The sequence below is a fragment of the Salmo salar genome, chromosome ssa26, assembly GCF_905237065.1.
Source record: "Salmo salar chromosome ssa26, Ssal_v3.1, whole genome shotgun sequence".
NCBI classification, from domain to species: domain Eukaryota; kingdom Metazoa; phylum Chordata; class Actinopteri; order Salmoniformes; family Salmonidae; genus Salmo; species Salmo salar.
Genome location: NC_059467.1, coordinates 20,060,248 through 20,081,257, shown reverse-complemented (window position 1 = coordinate 20,081,257; position 21,010 = coordinate 20,060,248). Strand labels below are relative to the sequence as shown.

At 42.7% G+C, this 21,010-nt stretch overlaps 1 protein-coding gene across 1 annotated transcript in view; it reads left to right on the top strand.

The window, feature by feature from the left end:
- The window catches only part of LOC106587324 (zinc finger homeobox protein 3), a 411,964-nt gene that overhangs the window by 64,987 nt on the left and 325,967 nt on the right, over positions 1-21,010 (top strand). The window contains exon 2 of the mRNA XM_045709036.1: positions 20,007-20,114. The gene's annotated coding sequence lies outside the window, so the exon portion shown is untranslated. The remainder of the gene's footprint in view (positions 1-20,006; positions 20,115-21,010) is intronic.

The following is a 21,010-nucleotide window of genomic DNA, read 5'->3' as shown; positions in this document are numbered from 1 at the left end:
ATTTTTCCCCACTAAGTGATCTGCCATTGTCTGGCAACAGCTCCTATAGAAACATAAAGTATTAAGAAATAAAGCCAAGTGGCATTAATAACACATTAAGAGGAATGAAATTTGTCTGTGAAATGTTTGAGGGATTGCTGCCAGGGGGGTTGGGAATTAAAATGGCCCCCGGTGCCACGGCTCCGAGGATGCAGCAGGAGGAGAGAAATATTTCAAATAAGAATAATATCATCATGAAACAATTTGCAACCTTATAGGAAAACAACTCACACAAATACACACACACACAAATACACACACGCACGCGCACACACGCACACACGCACACGCGCACACACACACACACACACACAAACAGTCTCCCAGGCCTTGAGACGGCACAATACAAACGCCCTTCCCTCACGCCCAGCAGCTGATGTCTGATATTTCATCCTTGTCGTTTTATTAAAGATTTAAACAGTTTTGCATCTCCAACAAATACATACAGGCCAATTTCCCTGACACCCACTCTGATCTAATGGTGCAGATTTGGAGGACGGAGCAGGGGAAGGAGAGGGAGGAGGGCATCTTATGAGATTGTGATGGTATATTATATTTCCACATGTGAATTTAATAAATGTAAAGAATGCATTATTTCATATTATCAGTGTTAAATTAGCCAGTGTTAGATTTGGGCGAATATGACTCCTGCCAGATGAATGAGAAGATGACAATAGAACCGCTGCCATGATGAAAAAAAAGCCCATGACATTACCATTATGAGTCCTGTGACTAGCAGCGGTAGCAGCGGTAGCAGCGGTAGCAGCGGTAGCAGCGGTAGCAGCGGTAGCAGCGGTAGCTCTGTGGCTGTTCTTCACAATGTGATCTCGCCTTATTAGTGTTAATAATAATGAGAATATGCTGCTGTAAAATATCTGTATGTTCAGCCGCACATTACAGTTTTTTTTCAGTTGCTAACAAGCATCGGTCAATACTGAAGCCACTTTTTCAAAACTCTTCACACACGCATTACCAACATGCATCTTGGCCAAACAGTTCATCTCACCTCAAAAACTCACTCAAACCACCATAACACTTCATACATGTCACAAAATAAGCTCGTTCGACCATAACACTGGCAACAATTCTCACTCAGAAAGCATACATTGTCACACATAACACACTGAGCTAAAAAACACAACAAGAGGGAGCATTACATAAATTATAAACTTTTCTCTTTGAAGTTTGAATGATTTTTCACATAAATCAGTATTTCATTATAGAATAAGAATAACGCCTTTTCACTTTATTGACTGTACTAATGTATATGTAACAAGAATGAATCAGAAATGCAGCGATTTGCTTCAATAGCCTTTATTTTTTCTATATCTTTACATTCACTTGTGAAAAATAAAAAGTTGAAACAAAAAACAAATTCGTGAAATTCCAGGGCTGCAATAATAATTACAAAAACATCATCAACATGTATAGTATAATCACTCATACTGTACAGTACTGTGAGGGTTCTAGTTCTCATCAACATGTATAGTATAATCACTCATACTGTACTGTACTGTGAGGGTTCTAGTTCTCATCAACATGTATAGTATAATCACTCATACTGTACAGTACTGTGAGGGTTCTAGTTCTCATCAACATGTATAGTATAATCACTCATACTGTACAGTACTGTGAGGGTTCTAGTTCTCATCAACATGTATAGTATAATCACTCATACTGTACAGTACTGTGAGGGTTCTAGTTCTCATCAACATGTATAGTATAATCACTCATACTGTACTGTACTGTAAGGGTTCTAGTTCTCATCAACATGTATAGTATAATCACTCATACTGTACAGTACTGTGAGGGTTCTAGTTCTCATCAACATGTATAGTATAATCACTCATACTGTACAGTACTGTGAGGGTTCTAGTTCTCATCAACATGTATAGTATAATCACTCATACTGTACAGTACTGTGAGGGTTCTAGTTCTCATCAACATGTATAGTATAATCACTCATACTGTACAGTACTGTGAGGGTTCTAGTTCTCATCAACATGTATAGTATAATCACTCATACTGTACAGTACTGTGAGGGTTCTAGTTCTCATCAACATGTATAGTATAATCACTCATACTGTACAGTACTGTGAGGGTTCTAGTTCTCATCAACATGTATAGTATAATCACTCATACTGTACTGTACTGTGAGGGTTCTAGTTCTCATCAACATGTATAGTATAATCACTCATACTGTACAGTACTGTGAGGGTTCTAGTTCTCATCAACATGTATAGTATAATCACTCATACTGTACAGTACTGTGAGGGTTCTAGTTCTCATCAACATGTATAGTATAATCACTCATACTGTACTGTACTGTGAGGGTTCTAGTTCTCATCAACATGTATAGTATAATCACTCATACTGTACAGTACTGTGAGGGTTCTAGTTCTCATCAACATGTATAGTATAATCACTCATACTGTACAGTACTGTGAGGGTTCTAGTTCTCATCAACATGTATAGTATAATCACTCATACTGTACAGTACTGTGAGGGTTCTAGTTCTCATCAACATGTATAGTATAATCACTCATACTGTACAGTACTGTGAGGGTTCTAGTTCTCATCAACATGTATAGTATAATCACTCATACTGTACAGTACTGTGAGGGTTCTAGTTCTCATCAACATGTATAGTATAATCACTCATACTGTACTGTACTGTGAGGGTTCTAGTTCTCATCAACATGTATAGTATAATCACTCATACTGTACAGTACTGTGAGGGTTCTAGTTCTCATCAACATGTATAGTATAATCACTCATACTGTACAGTACTGTGAGGGTTCTAGTTCTCATCAACATGTATAGTATAATCACTCATACTGTACAGTACTGTGAGGGTTCTAGTTCTCATCAACATGTATAGTATAATCACTCATACTGTACTGTACTGTGAGGGTTCTAGTTCTCATCAACATGTATAGTATAATCACTCATACTGTACAGTACTGTGAGGGTTCTAGTTCTCATCAACATGTATAGTATAATCACTCATACTGTACTGTACTGTGAGGGTTCGAGTTCTCATCAACATGTATAGTATAATCACTCATACTGTACAGTACTGTGAGGGTTCGAGTTCTCATCAACATGTATAGTATAATCACTCATACTGTACAGTACTGTGAGGGTTCTAGTTCTCATCAACATGTATAGTATAATCACTCATACTGTACCGTACTGTGAGGGTTCTAGTTCTCATCAACATGTATAGTATAATCACTCATACTGTACAGTACTGTGAGGGTTCTAGTTCTCATCAACATGTATAGTATAATCACTCATACTGTACTGTACTGTGAGGGTTCTAGTTCTCATCAACATGTATAGTATAATCACTCATACTGTACAGTACTGTGAGGGTTCTAGTTCTCATCAACATGTATAGTATAACACTCATACTGTACAGTACTGTGAGGGTTCTAGTTCTCATCAACATGTATAGTATAATCACTCATACTGTACAGTACTGTGAGGGTTCTAGTTCTCATCAACATGTATAGTATAATCACTCATACTGTACAGTACCGTGAGGGTTCTAGTTCTCATCAACATGTATAGTATAATCACTCATACTGTACTGTACCGTGAGGGTTCTAGTTCTCATCAACATGTATAGTATAATCACTCATACTGTACTGTACCGTGAGGGTTCTAGTTCTCATCAACATGTATAGTATAATCACTCATACTGTACAGTACCGTGAGGGTTCTAGTTCTCATCAACATGTATAGTATAATCACTCATACTGTACAGTACCGTGAGGGTTCTAGTTCTCATCAACATGTATAGTATAATCACTCATACTGTACAGTACCGTGAGGGTTCTAGTTCTCAACAACATGTATAGTATAATCACTCATACTGTACAGTACCGTGAGGGTTGTAGTTCTCAACAACATGTATAGTATAATCACTCATACTGTACAGTACCGTGAGGGTTCTAGTTCTCATCAACATGTATAGTATAATCACTCATACTGTACAGTACCGTGAGGGTTCTAGTTCTCATCAACATGTATAGTATAATCACTCATACTGTACAGTACCGTGAGGGTTCTAGTTCTCATCAACATGTATAGTATAATCACTCATACTGTACAGTACCGTGAGGGTTCTAGTTCTCATCAACATGTATAGTATAATCACTCATACTGTACAGTACCGTGAGGGTTCTAGTTCTCATCAACATGTATAGTATAATCACTCATACTGTACAGTACCGTGAGGGTTCTAGTTCTCAACAACATGTATAGTATAATCACTCATACTGTACAGTACCGTGAGGGTTCTAGTTCTCAACAACATGTATAGTATAATCACTCATACTGTACAGTACCGTGAGGGTTCTAGTTCTCATCAACATGTATAGTATAATCACTCATACTGTACAGTACCGTGAGGGTTCTAGTTCTCATCAACATGTATAGTATAATCACTCATACTGTACAGTACCGTGAGGGTTCTAGTTCTCATCAACATGTATAGTATAATCACTCATACTGTACAGTACCGTGAGGGTTCTAGTTCTCATCAACATGTATAGTATAATCACTCATACTGTACAGTACCGTGAGGGTTCTAGTTCTCATCAACATGTATAGTATAATCACTCATACTGTACAGTACCGTGAGGGTTCTAGTTCTCATCAACATGTATAGTATAATCACTCATACTGTACAGTACCGTGAGGGTTCTAGTTCTCATCAACATGTATAGTATAATCACTCATACTGTACAGTACCGTGAGGGTTCTAGTTCTCATCAACATGTATAGTATAATCACTCATACTGTACTGTACCGTGAGGGTTCTAGTTCTCATCAACATGTATAGTATAATCACTCATACTGTACTGTACCGTGAGGGTTCTAGTTCTCATCAACATGTATAGTATAATCACTCATACTGTACAGTACCGTGAGGGTTCTAGTTCTCATCAACATGTATAGTATAATCACTCATACTGTACTGTACCGTGAGGGTTCTAGTTCTCATCAACATGTATAGTATAATCACTCATACTGTACAGTACCGTGAGGGTTCTAGTTCTCATCAACATGTATAGTATAATCACTCATACTGTACAGTACCGTGAGGGTTCTAGTTCTCATCAACATGTATAGTATAATCACTCATACTGTACTGTACCGTGAGGGTTCTAGTTCTCATCAACATGTATAGTATAATCACTCATACTGTACAGTACCGTGAGGGTTCTAGTTCTCATCAACATGTATAGTATAATCACTCATACTGTACAGTACCGTGAGGGTTCTAGTTCTCATCAACATGTATAGTATAATCACTCATACTGTACAGTACCGTGAGGGTTCTAGTTCTCATCAACATGTATAGTATAATCACTCATACTGTACAGTACCGTGAGGGTTCTAGTTCTCATCAACATGTATAGTATAATCACTCATACTGTACTGTACCGTGAGGGTTCTAGTTCTCATCAACATGTATAGTATAATCACTCATACTGTACAGTACCGTGAGGGTTCTAGTTCTCATCAACATGTATAGTATAATCACTCATACTGTACTGTACCGTGAGGGTTCTAGTTCTCATCAACATGTATAGTATAATCACTCATACTGTACAGTACCGTGAGGGTTCTAGTTCTCATCAACATGTATAGTATAATCACTCATACTGTACTGTACCGTGAGGGTTCTAGTTCTCATCAACATGTATAGTATAATCACTCATACTGTACAGTACCGTGAGGGTTCTAGTTCTCATCAACATGTATAGTATAATCACTCATACTGTACAGTACCGTGAGGGTTCTAGTTCTCATCAACATGTATAGTATAATCACTCATACTGTACTGTACCGTGAGGGTTCTAGTTCTCATCAACATGTATAGTATAATCACTCATACTGTACAGTACCGTGAGGGTTCTAGTTCTCATCAACATGTATAGTATAATCACTCATACTGTACAGTACCGTGAGGGTTCTAGTTCTCATCAACATGTATAGTATAATCACTCATACTGTACAGTACCGTGAGGGTTCTAGTTCTCATCAACATGTATAGTATAATCACTCATACTGTACAGTACCGTGAGGGTTCTAGTTCTCATCAACATGTATAGTATAATCACTCATACAGTACTGTACCGTGAGGGTTCTAGTTCTCATCAACATGTATAGTATAATCACTCATACTGTACAGTACCGTGAGGGTTCTAGTTCTCATCAACATGTATAGTATAATCACTCATACTGTACTGTACCGTGAGGGTTCTAGTTCTCATCAACATGTATAGTATAATCACTCATACTGTACAGTACCGTGAGGGTTCTAGTTCTCATCAACATGTATAGTATAATCACTCATACTGTACTGTACCGTGAGGGTTCTAGTTCTCATCAACATGTATAGTATAATCACTCATACTGTACTGTACCGTGAGGGTTCTAGTTCTCATCAACATGTATAGTATAATCACTCATACTGTACAGTACCGTGAGGGTTCTAGTTCTCATCAACATGTATAGTATAATCACTCATACTGTACAGTACCGTGAGGGTTCTAGTTCTCATCAACATGTATAGTATAATCACTCATACTGTACAGTACCGTGAGGGTTCTAGTTCTCATCAACATGTATAGTATAATCACTCATACTGTACAGTACCGTGAGGGTTCTAGTTCTCATCAACATGTATAGTATAATCACTCATACTGTACAGTACCGTGAGGGTTCTAGTTCTCATCAACATGTATAGTATAATCACTCATACTGTACAGTACCGTGAGGGTTCTAGTTCTCATCAACATGTATAGTATAATCACTCATACTGTACAGTACCGTGAGGGTTCTAGTTCTCATCAACATGTATAGTATAATCACTCATACTGTACAGTACCGTGAGGGTTCTAGTTCTCATCAACATGTATAGTATAATCACTCATACTGTACAGTACCGTGAGGGTTCTAGTTCTCATCAACATGTATAGTATAATCACTCATACTGTACAGTACCGTGAGGGTTCTAGTTCTCATCAACATGTATAGTATAATCACTCATACTGTACAGTACCGTGAGGGTTCTAGTTCTCATCAACATGTATAGTATAATCACTCATACTGTACAGTACCGTGAGGGTTCTAGTTCTCATCAACATGTATAGTATAATCACTCATACTGTACAGTACCGTGAGGGTTCTAGTTCTCATCAACATGTATAGTATAATCACTCATACTGTACAGTACCGTGAGGGTTCTAGTTCTCATCAACATGTATAGTATAATCACTCATACTGTACAGTACCGTGAGGGTTCTAGTTCTCATCAACATGTATAGTATAATCACTCATACTGTACAGTACCGTGAGGGTTCTAGTTCTCATCAACATGTATAGTATAATCACTCATACTGTACAGTACCGTGAGGGTTCTAGTTCTCATCAACATGTATAGTATAATCACTCATACTGTACAGTACCGTGAGGGTTCTAGTTCTCATCAACATGTATAGTATAATCACTCATACTGTACAGTACCGTGAGGGTTCTAGTTCTCATCAACATGTATAGTATAATCACTCATACTGTACTGTACCGTGAGGGTTCTAGTTCTCATCAACATGTATAGTATAATCACTCATACTGTACATTACTGTGAGGGTTCTAGTTCTCATCAACATGTATAGTATAATCACTCATACTGTACAGTACCGTGAGGGTTCTAGTTCTCATCAACATGTATAGTATAATCACTCATACTGTACAGTACCGTGAGGGTTCTAGTTCTCATCAACATGTATAGTATAATCACTCATACTGTACAGTACCGTGAGGGTTCTAGTTCTCACCAACATGTATAGTATAATCACTCATACTGTACAGTACCGTGAGGGTTCTAGTTCTCATCAACATGTATAGTATAATCACTCATACTGTACTGTACCGTGAGGGTTCTAGTTCTCATCAACATGTATAGTATAATCACTCATACTGTACAGTACCGTGAGGGTTCTAGTTCTCATCAACATGTATAGTATAATCACTCATACTGTACTGTACCGTGAGGGTTCTAGTTCTCATCAACATGTATAGTATAATCACTCATACTGTACAGTACCGTGAGGGTTCTAGTTCTCATCAACATGTATAGTATAATCACTCATACTGTACAGTACCGTGAGGGTTCTAGTTCTCATCAACATGTATAGTATAATCACTCATACTGTACAGTACCGTGAGGGTTCTAGTTCTCATCAACATGTATAGTATAATCACTCATACTGTACAGTACCGTGAGGGTTCTAGTTCTCATCAACATGTATAGTATAATCACTCATACTGTACTGTACCGTGAGGGTTCTAGTTCTCATCAACATGTATAGTATAATCACTCATACTGTACAGTACCGTGAGGGTTCTAGTTCTCATCAACATGTATAGTATAATCACTCATACTGTACAGTACCGTGAGGGTTCTAGTTCTCATCAACATGTATAGTATAATCACTCATACTGTACTGTACCGTGAGGGTTCTAGTTCTCATCAACATGTATAGTATAATCACTCATACTGTACAGTACTGTGAGGGTTCTAGTTCTCCATCTCTCCAGCATTTGGCCACAAATTCTCATCAACATCAAGTCGATTATGCAGGTCATCCAGAAAAGAGCCTCTCAGCAAATCATCATTGGACAGTGCTGCACACATTGTGATGTTAGCTCCTCTCTGGCCTGGGACATCCACGTTTGCTCTCTGTCCAATCACTTTTCTTCCCCTGCAGCATGGTTTTGCCAGGCTGAATCCAGCTTCATCCACAAAGATGAATGTATGTGCAGTTTGCCTGGCTTCCATCTCCATTACTCTCTAAAATACAGTAAATCCACAGTTTTACAGTACCTTACATTATGCATAGCTGTGTATGTGCCCTGTTAGGTTATTGAACAGGCATCTTATCTGGACATATTGATACCGGAGTTCTTTCACACGTTCACCGTTTCTCTCAAAGGGTACAGTGTACAACTGCTTCATCCTTATTTTATGTTTCTCTTGGACTCTAGCAATTGTCGTTGTGCTGACCGTATTACCATTCCCTAAAGTGAATTTGTCTGCCTGCACTCTGTCCCGAATTTCCCGCAGTTTTATTGAGTTGTTGCCAATTATAATGTCGACAATGGCAATTTCCTGTGCATCTGATAATATTCTGCCCAGATTTTCTACATGTTTCAATCTGGTTACTGCAGAAATGCACGACATTTGCCATCATTCTTTTTTGAATGTGTTTTTAACAGTTTTGGAAACAGTGTGTTAGCATTTGAAAGCATGTGCTGCAAATATATAGTTTGCAGGTGGTGGAGTATGAATGAGAAGAGACTTTATGGATTTTTGGAGAATGTGGTCATTGGATGCATTTTGTGTGAAAGCAATGAAAAATGATTCACAGTTTGGTCCACATACACTTCTGTTTCGCTGACTGTGTGAAGAGTTTTGACAATGTGACTTCAGTTTTGACAAATACATGTTAGCAATTTAAAAAAACTGTAACTGCTTTTATGGGGGAAGGAAAGGAGGACTTCTAATGACATCCCTTCTTTTATTTCTCTTTCATCTCATTCCTCCCCCATACCACTTTATCTGTCTCCTCTTCATGTCATTGTTTTATCAGCCTTTTCGGCAGCGTATCCTAGTGGTTAGAGCGTTGGACTAGTAACCGAAAGGTTGCAAGTTTAAATCCCGGAGCTGACAAGGTACAAATCTGTCGTTCTGCCCCTGAACAAGGCAGTTAACCCACTGTTCCTAGGCCGTCATTGAAAATAAGAATTTGTTCTTAACTGACTTGCCTAGTTAAATAAATAAAGGTAAAAATGTAATTCCTTTCTTTTTCTGTGCAGCTCCTTGTCTCTTGTTCTCTGGATCCTCAAAGTCAATCGATTACTTCCATGGTGGCTGAGGTTCCTGGCTGCATTCGTCTGACGTTCTGGGTATCTATCCCTGGTTCTCTGACCTGGGCCAACTCCCCCGCCCCACCTCACCCCTCGTCTCCTTCCCAACTCTGTTGGCAGCATCAATATCCATGTCACCAGTCTGACACTGTCCGTCCTGCATCGATAAACATTTGGGGAAGGCAGATTTTGTCTGGGCTGAATAATTTATAGTGCGTGATTAGAAACCCAATCCTGAGTAGAGGATTTGGTTGCTTGTATGTTTGTCTTGGATCTTTACAAAATAACATGACCCAGTCTGATGTGAGATGGGGGGGACCAGAGCTCTGTGTGTGTGTGTGTGTGTGTGTGTGTGTGTGTGTGTATGCACTGATCCCGGTCCCGTTCTGCTAAGCTCCGGTCTGAAGTGGTTGTGATGTAGATGGAGAAGCAGACTGAACAGTCTGGCCTAGCTGTCCTCCATAAAGTCCTGTCATACTCAGTGCTGCAGCCTCTCCCAGCCTGTTTTAACACAGAGCCACTGAGCCCCAGACACACAGATTGGGTTTGACTGGCACTGTCAGCACGCAGTAACACAGTCTCTCATGGCAGCTCACCCTTTCATGTGCTCAGATGCAAACGCACATGATTTGAATATTTTATCGCTCACACAAAGATTTTTTAAACATGAAGTCGCAAAGACAGTGGAAGAGAGAAATAACATAACCATGTACAAAACGCTGTAAGGACTACATAGAGCCGAGTCAGGCCCTGGAGGGCTACTCACCACTCACCACTTCCATCTGAATAGGAACTAACTATCTGAGCAGAATGGAGTGGATTCATGGGCTGGATGAGGTGATTGAATCAAGTGTCTGGTTCAACCCTGAGCCCACCATTCATAATGACACGTCTGGGAGTAGGCCTGCAGTCTGTCACCTGTCACAAACAGAGAAGTTCTAATGGTACACTTCCATTGTTGTGCTTTCCAGCACACGTTCTCACTACGGTCAGTGGTGAGGGGCGGCAGCATAGCCTAGTGGTTAGAGTGTTGGACTAGTAACTGAAAGGTTGCAAGATCAAATCCCTGAGCTTGTTCTGCCCCTGAACAAGGCTGTTAACCCACTGTTTGTAGGCTGTACTTGAGAATAAGAATTTGTTCTTAACTGACTTGCCTAGCTAAATAAAGGTTAAAAAATACTCAAAGTGTCACTGTTTGTGGCTATGGTGAATATAGAAAAAGCTAAAGAATACATTGGTCTAAAGCACCACAGGGTGATTTGTTCTGTGTCAAGTGGTAATGCTGCCCACTACCACACAGACACAACTTAAATCACTGATGGCCATTCAGTTGAGGCTTTGTCAACCTTTCCTTTGCAAAAATGTGATTCAACTTTTTACTGTCAAAAATAATAAATGAACAGTCTTCAGAGCTAAGATAAATAATCCTCCCCCCTAGCGGAACTATTTAACTGGAATATTGTTTTGGTGGTCCAAATGATGATTTCAATGCTTGTTGTTCACGAGTGACTCTGCTACTATCTCTGCTTAGATACAGCCTTTCAGATTAAACATCTCCGTTAAATGAAACAAGCTGTTACTAGAGCCTAGCAACTTGTGTTACAATATATGTATTTCACTGTTTTTATCCAGCCTCTCTTTTGTACAGATGAAAAATAATAAAATTTACACTTCACAAAGACACATTATTTATAAGTAAAAGGTTTTTTTAGAGGCTGTTCACGAGGCAAAACACCAGACAAAAGGCATGAGACAATGTTAGTGTTTTATTGTCCTTCACGGTACTGTCTCCTCTCCAGCCTCAGACTCTTTGTGCTTCACAAGGCCAGTGTCGACATCATGAAGTGTGTTTGGATGGGGGGGGGGGGTTGCTGTTCATTAGCACAGCCAGAATGCCTGAAGGCATGAGTGGAGGAGGAGGAGTAGGATGAGGGTTATACAGTAGTGGGGTGTGGGGAGGCGGTTTGTATGGAAATTGACCAGCGTGCTGTAACCATTCGTCTGGTCTGGTGTAGGGCCTTTGAAGTGAGCTGTTGAACACTGCAGCTGTCTTTGTTCTTGGTAATTGCCTAAATGATCTCCATGGAGCACTGGCCAGCGCTACAACTTAACTAATCCAACGCCAGCCCACTGATTTGACAGAAATCCCCTCTCCATGCCAATCCACCCCCCTCCAACCCCCCAAACACGCACATCCACACACAACACCCCATTCACCATTCTGTTTCGTCCTCTTTATTAGTCTTGCACAGCAGGGGGTGTGATTGTTGGGTGTTCGTCTGTGTTCCTGTGTTGTCGGGATGAGAGGCTCTCTGTATGCTCTCTGAGCTTAGCCACACGCTTAACCCCCCCTCCTTGACGTGCTCCCCTCCCGTTCTCCCCCCATTGATATGGAAATGAGACGCAGCTCCATTTGTAAATCAGGGAGGAATAATTAGTGGGGAGCACTTAGCAACAACAACAATAATACACGCCTGTGATCCAGGCTGAGCTGCCCTCTCTTTATCGTTTAACCCGCCGCTGGCAATCCGACAAGCTCTCCCCTGCGCCTGAGACACTCGTGGGTGGGGGGGTATCGACAACAAGTACAGTGTTTGGCCTGCTGGAGCATCACCGAGGTTCATGAAGCCAGTGAAGCATGGAGGGTGAGCAGAGCCCAGGGCAGAGCCCAGCAGCACAGAGCAGCACAGAGCTGAACAGAGCAGTCCAGAGCAGCACAGAGCAGCACAGAGCAGCACAGAGCAGCACAGAGCGGAACAGAGCAGCACAGAGCAGCACAGAGCAGAACAGAGCGGAACAGAGCAGCACAGAGCAGCACAGAACAGAGCAGCACAGAACAGAGCAGCACAGAGCAGCACAGAGCGGAACAGAGCAGCACAGAGCAGCACAGAGCGGAACAGAGCGGAACAGAGCAGCACAGAGCAGAACAGAGCAGCACAGAGCAGCACAGAGCAGCACAGAGCAGCACAGAGCAGAACAGAGCAGCACAGAGCAGAACAGAGCAGCACAGAGCAGCACAGAGCGTAACAGAGCAGCACAGATCAGAACAGATTGCCTGGGTTGTTGACCTCAGTGGTGTACTAGGGAGGATAGGACAGAGGGCACACTACAGTCAGTAGATATCCTGAGACCTGAGCTGTACAGGTCCTGAAGGAAGAAAGAACACCTTCAGCCATGTTTATGGAAAAGGCTTAACTGGAGATACAGTATTTCAAGTTTTCAGGGTGAAAGGTAGAACAAATAGAAAGAGAAATGTGTGTGTAGGTGTTTGGATAAAACATAGTGTATGTAAGTCTTTCAATCGGAGTATGCATGTGGTATTTACCTGTGTGATAGAGGGTAGAAGGCAGTGAGAGCCAGAGAGATCTAGATGGAAAGAGCAGAGACGGGGGATAGGGGTATGGAGTAAAACAAGCCTCCATTTCAGGAATATGATTCAATATCATTTGAGTGGGAAACCTATCCAGAGGATCATTAGGGCCAATCTACATACAGTGCTGTTGTATAGCGCAGCGGGGCTTCAAAGGGCCGGGTGTCATGTGAGTGCAGCGTGGCCAAGTAGGCGTAATGAAGAGGCCCCCTCTCACTGTCCCGGGACAGGAGCAGACAGGGCCACTGGCAGGGTATCAGGTAGACTAAGGTCCCATATAAAAGCCGCCTCTATGAATTATAAATCATAGGCCATTGGAGCCACAGCCTGTGGGATACAGAGGGGGCGAGAGGGGCCATGTTCCCGGAACAAAGGCCAGGGATGGGAGGGTGGATGTGAGGGGAGGGAGGGGGGTGTCATACAGTATAAAGATAATGAAGGACAGAGGACTGAGTTGTTTTTCTGTTGTGGTTGTCAGTGGTGGTGGTATCAGTAAGACAGGGGACTTGTTATTCCCTTCGTGTGTGTGTGTGTGTGTGTGTGTGTGTGTGTGTGTGTGTGTGTGTGTGTGTGTCCATCCCAGGGCCCTGCATCTCAGACAGTTCCACCCTGTCTGTATGGGAGAATCACACTTCACTTCTGTTTAACTGGGTCCTGTCTAAGGATGGTCTATGGATGTGAGAGATGAGCTAACATGGAGGATGGACATCACCATACACTATTTTTCCACTGACAATCAGACCGGTCCTCCTATGAACATAGCATTGTTTCGTTATTGTTTATTATTTGTAATGTGTCTATCCATACACCCATGTATTTCTATCATTCTAGCATTAGGATCATTTTATATTAACTTGGCTCAATTTGCTGATTGTGAATATGTTTCTCTGGTAAGGTGAGTGTCCATCTCTGCAGTGTGAGGGAGAGTGGAAATATATTGCCAGGCGTCTATGCTAGTCGTCAGATGGAGGTGTCAGGGTGTGTAGTGTCCTGTGCTGTGTGTGTGTGTGTGTGTGTGTGTGTGTGTGTGTGTGTGTGTGTGTGTGTGTGTGTGTGTGTGTGTGTGTGTGTGTGTGTGTGTGTGTGTGTGCATGTGTATATGTATGTGTGTGTGTGTGTGTGTGTGTGTGTGTGTGTGTGTGTGTGTGTGTGTGTGTGTGTGTGTGTGTGTGTGTGTGTGTGTGTGTGTGTGTGTGTCAGTGTGAGTAGGATGGTACTGACCCAGCTAGGGTCCTCTGGTCCTTCCCATTGGTCGCTGGGTTGCAGGCCTGGTCCAGTCGGAGGCCATTGAATGGAAATATGTTTTTTTTGGCGAGGCATGCTGATGAAAGGTTGATTGATATGGTGTCAGGCGCTCTGTGATGGATTAAATTGTGTGTGCAGACGGCTGTGGCCCCGGCCAGTCATGGCTGTTGCTGCCTCTTCCGCCAGCCACCGCCGAGGTAGCTTTAAGAAAATTTGATTTTGGCAGCTCAGAAACACACGGCAGCCCCTTTCTCTCCGCTGCCTGACTTCTATTTAGTTTGAGAGTGCACAAGTGATTCTTTATTGGATGAAATCTGCGCCGGATTGGATAAAGTGTTAGAGCGCTGAGCCATCTATCACTATCACCGCCCAGCTCCAGTTTCCTCTTAAAAGAAAAGAATGAAAGCAAAGAACAGTAGAAAAGAAGAGGTAGAGGAAAAACAGACAGGCAGAGGATGTTGGACATTTGAAAATGAACTGTGGCGTTGGAGAAAAAGAGATCTATCCTCCAACAGCTAAGCCCGTTACCTCGGCTAACAGAAGCCAAACCTTTCTCCAATAGAAGCTAAAACCTGACTCACTACTGGTCTGTCTGTGACTCTCCTGCCTCTCTCCTGCCTCTCTCCTGCCTCTCTCTGCCCTAAAAGATCCGCTGACCCTCCCTAAAGGGCAGCGTTTGTCTAAAGTCCTGACCAGAGGATTCAGGAGGGGTGGGTACACTAACCTTGACACCCCAGCACCTCTAAAGGCTGATCCTAGCGCTTGCATCCATCTCCCCCACTGCCCTGAACAGATCAACATCGCCCCAGGTCTGACAGACAGAGCTGACCACCACACGGCCAGCCCTCACTCCCATCCTCCCTCGCTCCCATCCTCCCCTCCCTTCCAGCCAAACAAATGAATTAGCCCAACTTGTTTGTTTGCTCAGATCTGACCATCTTCACATCCATCCATTTTTAAACACCACCCATCTTTCCCTCCTTCTTCCCATTAGTGGCATGCTCTAAAGAGCAAATGGACATGGATTTATTTAGCTCAGGGCAATGCCGCTGTTCTGAGCACATCCAAACGAGAGAGAGAGAGAGAGAGAGAGAGAGAGAGAGAGAGAGAGAGAGAGAGAGAGAGAGAGAGAGAGAGAGAGAGAGAGAGAGAGTGAGAGAGAGAGAGTGAGAGAGAGAGAGTGAGAGAGAGAGAGAGAGAGCGAGAGAGAGAGCGAGAGAGGGCGAGAGAGAGAGAGAGAGAGAGAGAGAGAGAGAGAGAGTGAGAGAGAGTGAGTGAGAGAGAGAGAGAGAGAGAGCGAGAGAGAGAGAGAGAGGAGAAAGTTAGAAAGGAAAAGTAGGTGGAGAAGAGTACGGGGAATTATTTAAAAGCCTAAACTCCTATGTATTTCATTTAGTCATCCATAATTCTTTCTGAAATGAGCATCAGATGATGTAAATCTGTTCGGAAGAGGCTGCCTCTTTTCCAAGCCTTTACCCCTAAAATGTGTCCAAGGTTTGAGTGTCCTGAGGCGTTGTGGTGGATGTGGTGTGGACCCGCCAGGCTTCCCCCTTAATAAATCATAACTGAGCTGTAGGAGCACTTATCTATCGTCCTGGACGGTCAGAGACCTTTAATGAGCGCTGGGATGGGGAGCAGGATTCAGTCAGCACACCCACCCCCAGAAATATTTGATTAGGAACCATTTAAACACGCTACATCCACTCAGGATGTATGACCACATCTCAGAGACCCTGAATTATATCTGCCATAGATAGGAGGATCTAACTAACTCAGTCCCTTGGTTTAGCCTTGACCCGGGCCCATAGTGAGAGCTCTCAATGGGGCCCCTCTGAGTCTGTGGGTAGGGGTCCCAGCTTGGCTCTTAGTCCAGTATTGTTCCTAAGGGGCCTGAATGATGACCTCTGTACAGATAGTGTGTTTATGAAAGGACATATTCAGCGGTCACAGTCGGGCCACTTGTTTCTCTGTGTCTCCAACATGGGACTGCATTGTTTCATTGGCCAGAGCTCTCTTTGTTCCTAATACAGCACTAGTCAATGAGATGATACTAAATGAGATCCTCCACCACATGGCCGATACACCCCATTTCTGCAAATGATTAGAATAGTATTAAAGGTGTTTGACCTTCATGATAGGATGACACAAAGAAACAACCACATTTGTCATCATGCTGATTGTAACTTTTTTATTAGCTGACTCAATGTATTACTTTGTGTCGATATCTACATTTGTTCAAATGTAGATTTTCTTTCTTTGACGTATTAATGCGGTTTAAAGCAGTGGATGAAGCATTGAGAGCTTGGTGTAAAGAGAGAGAGATCCTATCTCAGGTTAAGTCCAGTCTCTTTGATACAGCCAGACTGTCATTAGAGTGTTGCTAGGGCCCTCAGCCATAAATCCACTATTCTAAAACACCTGACCTAGTATAATGGCGAGAACACTGTTAATGCATCATTTTTGTAATAAGTTGGAAAATTGCTTAGACCTCTCAACAAAGGGAGAGTGAGCGAAGGGAGCACTGACAGTAATAATGAAAGGTAAGAAAGTATTTCTCTTTCATTCCTTTTAAGTTTCCAACATCCAAGACTGAAGCAAACTAACAAGAAAAAAAATAATTACGCACTTGTTTCATCTGACTCTTTCTTCCCCAGTACAGAAACACTGGGCTGATTAAAGATGACTCACATCTAAAACCAACCAGCTACTACTTCTCCTTCCTCCTCACCTCAACTTAGATTTTTTATGGAAAATCTGCCCCGAGCTCGTTTACTCAGGAACAGAGGGATATAAATGTTTTCAAATTTTACCGAAAAATAAAAATAAAGGGAAGAAAATGGAATGGAAGGAGGAAAGGACAGGTAATCGGAGAAAGATTTCAATCTTAATAATTCATAAAGCAGTCCCTCAACCCTTTTTTTTGTCTCTGCTGACTGGTGTTTGATGAAGATACAGCCTTTATTTTGTCCGGGCGCTAGGTAAATGCTGGAGTCGTGGAGCCGTGTAGATTTCTCTGTGATAAAGCCAGTCAGTGTGTGAGAGACTAACCAGGGGGACAGTGAAACAGTATTACCCAGGCAGAGCAGAGTGGGGAGGAGTGGAGCAGGGCTTGGGCAGAAACAAGGTTAGAATGGCAAGAGAAGCCCCAGGGAAACAAGGCAGGGAATCAACTCAGATCTTACACTGATTGTACACCTTGGGTCTCAGGGTTAGGGATGGAGAGGGCCCTGAATATTTTTTATGCTCTGTGTGTGTGACAGAGTTGTTTTATTTTTTATGTGTGTGATATTTTTGCTCAGCCTAAGTGTTTACCAGCCATGATTACAAATAAAATAGGGCTCACTGTGTTGCAGTGGAGTGATATTTTCCTTCATCAGCTCAGATGCAGCATGTTTGTTCTTAACAAAAGGACACACAAGTGATTACAGTAATTGGCAGAAATATTATTATGATTATTCTGGTGATCTCTGTAGTTTTCCCTCTGGTGGCATCTCTCATTTTCCAATCAAAGGTGTCTGTCAGCACAGGAGAGGTCCTGCATATTCAAATGCCTCCCGCTAAATGTCAAAGTTAACTGAATATTTTCTCTGAAATCATATCAAAATGAATGGTAGCCTATAAAATGGAGAATGTGGGAGTGAGTGAGTGAGTGAGTGAGCGAGTGGGAGAGAGGGAGAGGAGAGAGGGATGAAGAGAAAGGAAATGAGATGGAAGGGGCTTGAGCTGCTCTGAGGTATGGCCCTGTGATCTCCTTTTAAATCGCGGCCCAGCATGCTCAGCGGCACAACCACTCAGACCTGCAGCCCCTCAGGGTTCGGGCTCTCTTTCTCTTCTCTCAGCCTCCTCCTCTCCTCTGCTCTCTACTGACCGCCGGCTCCTCTCTTCTCCTTTCCACCCCAGCGATCACATCCTCCCGACCAGGACATGGTTGTTGACACTGTGTTTGAGGAAGCGTTCTGTGATAATGCCCCAGTATTGATCAGCTATCCGCGGCGTGTGCTGCTGGGAAAGAGATCTGTATTCAATCCAGGCTGATTGCTGATGCCAACAGAATAGCGAGGAGTTAGAGGAGAGGAACCCCTCTATAGGTTGTCTGCCGCTGTTTGTTTTAGGGGAGACCCAGGGTTCACCAAAGGTGAGGGGCCCTCCCTCCCATCTGTAGCCCTGGGACAGGGAGTCAAGTTCAGCCACGGGGTCTGGGGTGTCTGGACGCTACGTCCATCTGGATCAATCTGCATACAGGGGCCAGCTGACTGACTGAGACTGAGACACACAGGCCAGGGCCAGGAAGAGGAGCAGAGGAAGGGAGTGGAGGGGAGGGAGGCTGATTTATAAAATGTGATTTTTCCTAGCAGAAGAGCGAGCTGAACGGTCACCCGTTTATATGTGTTTAATGCAATGCGAATTGATTTTCAAATAAACGTCCGTGCGGAAAACCCAATTGGTTCATGTTTATTTGCCTTATGTACTTTATGGTATCCATAATTTGCATGATCCAAGGAAATCAATGACAATTATATCAGGGAAATATGTCTAAAAAAAATCTACAGAATGCATAAACGTGAACAGATAAACCTTTCCTAGATCTTCCCTATGTTCCCTATGTGTGGATAGTGGTGTGTGTCTGAGGCTTGAGGTTTGATGTGAGTCAGTGGTGTGCTGGGAGTGAACCCTGTCCTCCCTGAAGGAACAGAGGCCAGGGTGGCGTGTGGCCGGCTGCCTCTCCTACGTAATGCTGCTCTGCTTATATTGTCTATTGTCTGTGGTGGTGGCCCTCTCCCCGCTCCACGCTAGACTTTTGACCCTTTTTATTTGGCTGTCCGATTCCAGCTGCCCTGCAATCTAGCAGGCATTAGAATACAGAGCAGATGCTCAGGGGGGGCCTAGGCTCTGAGTTACTGCTAATAGGCTGCTGCTGCTGAGATACCAAATCATTTTCATAGTCCCTCAGATAGGTTTGAGACAGGCTCTGCTCACTGTAGCATGGGGGAATACTGTTATTTTTGTTTTAAATTATTTATGGATTTTTTAAAACAAAAACTATAGCAATGCATTGGTATAATTTTTGCCAAATACAATTTCAGTTGCGTGAGTTCTGGTCATGTGTGTGTGTGTGAGTGTGTGTGGGGTGTGTAGGGGTGTGTGTCGTGTGTGTGTGTGTGTGTCCCTAGGCGAGACAAACCGTCCTGCTCCCTGACATTCCCCCCTGTCACTGCAGAGGCCCGGCTGTGTGTGTGTGTGTGATCAATCTCACGTGGATCAGTCATGGTGTCAGAGTAGCAGTGTCTCTGACTCTCTACCTCTCTCTCTCTCTCCTCTCTCTCACTCCCTCTCCCATTTCTCTCTCTCTCTCTTCCTCTCTTCCCTGGCTCCTGTCCTTCCCTCCTTCCCCTGGGCTGTGTAGGAGAGTCAGGTCAGGAGAATAGGAGTGAGCCCAGAACACACATCCTACTGGAGGATAACTAATGGAAGCCATCTGATCCTGATCCTACCACTGGACAACTCCAACCAGGTACTGCTGATTCCCTTCCTGCTTTACTGTGGAGCTGAGCACCTTGCTCTCCGCTCTCTGCTCTATCACCTGAGCTGACTGATCTGCTGACCAGCACTCACTCACTCTGACTCTCTCTCTCCCTCTCGCTCGCTCTTCCTCTCTCTGTTACTCTGTCACTTGTGCACACATACACGCGTACATGCTTACACATGCGCACATACACCTACACACACACCTTCGCTGCTTACTTCCACAGTTTTTGCCGTATTGTGAGGAACTTGCTCCTCTGGTTGATATTGTGTAGGTTTACAGGTGTACAGAAATGAAATGCTCCGAGGTGGGAAATGTTCCATGTTTGAGGTTGAGGTGGGCTGTCTGTTCTCAGTTTGCTGTTGGCTGTGGGCTATGGTTACTGTTCTTTATGTGCCTGTACATCTCTGATCGACTTTCTCAAAGGTTGCCACTTTTCGCTTTGGTCTGTGTTTTTGATGTGTTATTTGTTTGATGGGATGAAACCAAAATGTCCTTCAGCTGCTTTGATACTTACAGGGAATTGAAGTTTCAGTCAAATGTGTATGTCCAAGTTGTACACACTCAGTGGAAGCTCTTACTGTATTTTAATTCTGTAAATGTTTTACTGTAAGTCAGTGAGTTTCATTTGTCAGCTCTGTTGAACCCATCACTCATTGTGATTTCCATGAGTTATCATAAACACACTTATGAGTTAACTTATCCATCCTCAACGATAGCTTACACTTTCTGAAACTGCAAAAATGCACTTAGCAAAATACAATTTGCATGATTTCCAAAATAGCCTTAAAAGGTCCATAATTATATATACAGCATATTACCCAATATACAATGATTAACATATGTTCATAGCTTTTATAACCTCTATGCAGGACTCAACTTCT